Source organism: Eriocheir sinensis, chromosome 5 (assembly GCF_024679095.1).
Source record: "Eriocheir sinensis breed Jianghai 21 chromosome 5, ASM2467909v1, whole genome shotgun sequence".
Taxonomy (NCBI): Eukaryota; Metazoa; Arthropoda; class Malacostraca; order Decapoda; family Varunidae; genus Eriocheir; species Eriocheir sinensis.
The window spans coordinates 5,534,932-5,539,739 of record NC_066513.1 but is presented as its reverse complement, the minus strand read 5'-3'; positions in this window follow the sequence as shown (position 1 = coordinate 5,539,739).

The window sequence follows — 4,808 nt, the reverse complement described above, 5'->3', positions numbered from 1 at the left end:
CATACTCGCACGTGTCAGTCACTACAATATATATATATATATATATATATATATATATATATATATATATATATATATATATATATATATATATATATATATATATATATATATATATATATATATATATATATATATATATATATATATATATATATATATATATATATATATATATATATATATATATGCGTGTATAGTAATGAGAGCATATAATATGCTTAGAATAAAAAAATAAAAATAAAAGTGTTATTACCGGCGCGGGATACGCCCTTCATTCCTATACCGCCAGCTTTATGTCACAGGGGTTGGGTAGGAAAATGACGCAACCCCATACGAGTATCATACGTGTCACGAGCCCCAGCCCAGTCGTTCACACATCTTCCTTCAGTCAGTTTTGAGCAGCGCAACCAAGTGAAACGTTGTTAATTAATATCACCAGTTAATATTAGTTTGATATTGATTTTAAAGACTGCGGCATGTTCAAAATATTTGAGAAGAAAGCATGTCGGTGGAGAGGAGGACGGTGACGATGAGTCACAAATACCACAGCCAAGTACTAGTAAAGGAAAAGTGAGTGATGTTAAAAAAAAAATCGCCTTTACAATGACAGTTATCTGGCCATTGGCTTTACATGGACTGGAGAAGAAACCTGTCCACTTCCTTTGTGTATTGTTTGTGGGGGAAAAAAAACTCGCTAACACAGCTATGGGCCAAGCCAAGTTAAAGCGACACTTCAGTATTAATCACAGCCATTTGTCAAGCAAAACCGTGGATTATTTTCGAAGACTTGGATTCACAGCAGAAACAAAGAAAAGTTTTTTGAAAAAAAGGTAACCATCAGTGATAAGGCCCAAGAAGCAAGCTATTTAGTGGCTGAGCTAGTTGCCAAGAAAATGAAAAGTCACAATATAACAGAAAGTCTAATAATGCCTGCTTGCAAAATAATTGTGAGAACAATGCTAGGTGAAGAAGCTGAAAGTGAATTGAGCAAGGTTCCTATTTCTGATAATACAGTTAGTATAGGCGTGTGGATGACATGTCCAACAATATTTCTGGTATTTTGTCAGAAACTGGCATTTGTACGATTTGAAAATGAAGGAGAAATAATGGATTTTTTTTTTTTCTGTAAAGAGCTGCCAGAAACTACCAAAGACCACGACATTTTCAACATCTTGTCTTCTTACCTGGAATCTTGTGATTTATCATGGAACCAATGCGTTGGAATCTGCACTGATGGTTCTCCCTCAATGATTGGTTCAGCACAAAGCTTTGTATTACGCGTGAAAGAAAAAAATAACATGAAGTCATAACAACTCACTGCTTTCTCCACCGAGAAATTCTGGTTTCAAAAAGTATTGAGAATGATTTAAAACAAGTCCTTGATATAACTGTGAACATGGTCAACTTTATAAAGCAGCGCCCTTTGAAGTCTCGCATGTTTGCAAGGTTGTGTGAAAAAAAAAAATATCACGTGACGCTTCTGCAAACAGAGGCTCGGTGGCTATCGAGAGGTAAAGTTTTGACGAGGGTATTCGAGCTGCGACAAGAACTGCTGCTTTTCTTCCAAGAGAATAATAAAGCCAGTTCCTGTGAGTGTCTTGACTCTACAAACTGGCAAATGAAATTAACATATTTAGCACATATTTATCAGCATTTAAATAACTTGAACACCAGCATGTAGGGTGCGAAGGAAAACATTCTGACCTCCACAGACAAACTTTTTTAAGAATAAACTCTATGTTTGGGAAAAAGCACCTTTCCAGAGGAAACGTCGAAATGTTTCCACTCCTACTTCAAGTTCAAATTCAGACTAAACATGAAAGTGTCATTCCATTAATTATAAGTCTTTTGGGATCACTGTCAGAAAAACATCATAAGTATTTCCCCTCCTTGTCATCAGATATGTATGACTGGGTGAGAAACCCCTTAACTGAGATATCACCAAGTAAATAAAACCTACTTAGTCTGCAAGAAGAGGAATAAATGAGTGAACTACAGTGCGATCGAACCTTGAAAATGAAATTTAATGAAGTATCACTTGACAAGTTTTGGATTTCAGCAAAGCGAGAGTACCCTGTCATCTCATTAAAAGCATTGGATGTTTTACTCCAGTTTTCAACTTCTTACCTCTGTGAACAAGCTTTCCCATGCCTGACCGTCATTAAAAGCAAATCAAGAAATCGTCTTCTGTCTGTCGATGAAGAACGGCGCGTGTGTCTGTCAAAAATTCGGCCAAGAATTTCACAGATACGCAGAGAGGAACAAGCCCAAGTGTCACACTGAGGGTAACTCATAACATTATTGACTTATTAGTGTTAACTCTCATTTGATGTAATATTAAATTTCATATGAATTATATTCCTCAAGAACATTTCTTAAAAAAAGTAATAAATATATATATATATATATATATATATATATATATATATATATATATATATATATATATATATATATATATATATATATATATATATATATATATATATATATATATATATATATATATATATATATATATATATATATATATATATATATATATATATATATATATATATATATATATATATATATATATATATATATATATATATATATATATATATATATATATATATATATATATATATATATATATATATATATATATATATATATATATATATATATATATATATATATATATATATATATATATATATATATATATATATATATATATTATATATATATATATATATATATATATATATATATATATATATATATATATATATATATATATATATTATATATATATATATCCTTATATCTTATGATAGTCTTATACTCTTTCTTAATCGGCTGTATGACTTCGCCGAAGCTAGTCATGTTCGCTAGATCGCGATTTCGGGTCCTAGACCCTTCCTCAGTAGCGAGGTCTTTCCTTCCGACTCACCGGCGAATATGAGATGGGATACTGCTATGGCAACGTCAAGACTCACAAGCCAGGCAACAAATTGAGACCAATAATATCTCAAATCCCAACCCCTACCTACAACATCGCAAAGAGATTGTGCGCCCTCCTTACACCGTACATCCCAACCACCTATTGCCTGCAGTCAGCAACAGACTTCATCGACATCCTTAAGAACAACAACGTGGGAGGAAGAGTTGCTTCACTAGACGCCGAATCCCTCTTTACGAGTGTCTTCGTGGATCGCACCATCAACTACATCATCGACCGTGTGTACAATAACAACTCTACACCTACGCTCGCCATCCCAGAAGCTGTACTTCGAGAACTACTGGGATGTTGTACAAAGGAAGCACCGTTCATCTGCCCCCGGGGAAACAAATACTGCCAGGTAGACGGCGTAGCCATGGGTTCTCCTCTTTGTGTACTCTTGGCAAATTTTTTCATGGGTTGCATCGTCGAGGAAGTTTTCAAGATAATAGAAAAGCCAGATATATACTGCCGGTATATTGACGATATATTCATCAAGACATAGGATCCCACCGAAGCAGAACGCCTTAGACTCCACCTCCAAGAAACCCCAGGACTGAAATTCACCATGGAAAACAGCGAAGACGGAGCCATGCCTTTTCTAGACGTCCTCGTCCAACAAGAAGACGGAAGATTTACCACCAGGGTCTACACCAAACCAACGAACCCAGGATTTTGCTTAAACGGACGAAGTGAGTGCCCCACGAAGTACAAGGATTCCACCATCTGCGCCTATATCAGAAGAGCGCTCACACACTGCAGTACGTGGAGGCAAGTCCATCAAGAAATAGAGCGCTCAACTCAAGTTCTGATAAACAACGGCTTCAGCGAAAAGGACATCAGCCGCCTGACGAAGAAGATCATAGACGGCTGGCACAGCAAGAAGCAGAAAGAGGAGAAGAAAGAAGACATCAGCATTTTTTACAAAGCGACATTCTCTACCGCCTACTAAGAAGATGAGAGGGTCATCACACAAATAGTAAGAAGAAACGTCAAGCCATCCGACCCCAACAAACAAGTAAAGCTGGTCATATACTACAAGACCAAGAAAACCAGCCATCTCCTTCTGAAAAACACCCCCTCAAAAGAGATAGAGAGCCTCCAAAAGTCGCATGTCATATATAGGTTCACGTGCAACCAAGGAAATTGTGAAGTCCTTCCCTCTACCTATGTTGGCATGACGACAACAAAATTCTCGTGACGACTGACATTCCACCTCGCGTCAGGAGCACCCAAGAAACACCTGAAGGAGCAGCATAGAATCAACATCACAAGAGAAATGCTGGAAAACAACACGGAGATCCTGACAACATGTCCTGACACAAGACGCCTCCCCATCCTAGAGGCACTCTACATCAAAACAACAAACCCGACATTAAACATGCAAGCAGAAGATCTTCAAGCCCTACCAAGTGCGCGAAGAACAAGTTTGACGAGTACCCTCGCGCAGCCCGTAGTAACACCTGTCAGCCAATCAGAGACCAGGACGCGAGGTGGGACGACCAACACAGCGGTATAAATCCACCCCCGCTCCCCACACAAGTAGGGATGGGCAAGTACCGTTAATTTGAGTACCGGTAGTACCGGTACCGAAAACTCAAGTACCGTTAGTACCGGTACCGGTACCGGTACCCGAAGGAGTTTTTTTTTTTTCTTAATGACTTCTGATGAAATTCCCAAATAAATTTCCTGTAAAGAAAACTCTCTCTCTCTCCTTCAACTTAATATCAACTAGAGTAGAAATGCAACGTTTAGGAGCCTTCTGATTGATGTAAAATCGCTTAGGTTTAAGGACAGACCACCTATTTTGAACCAT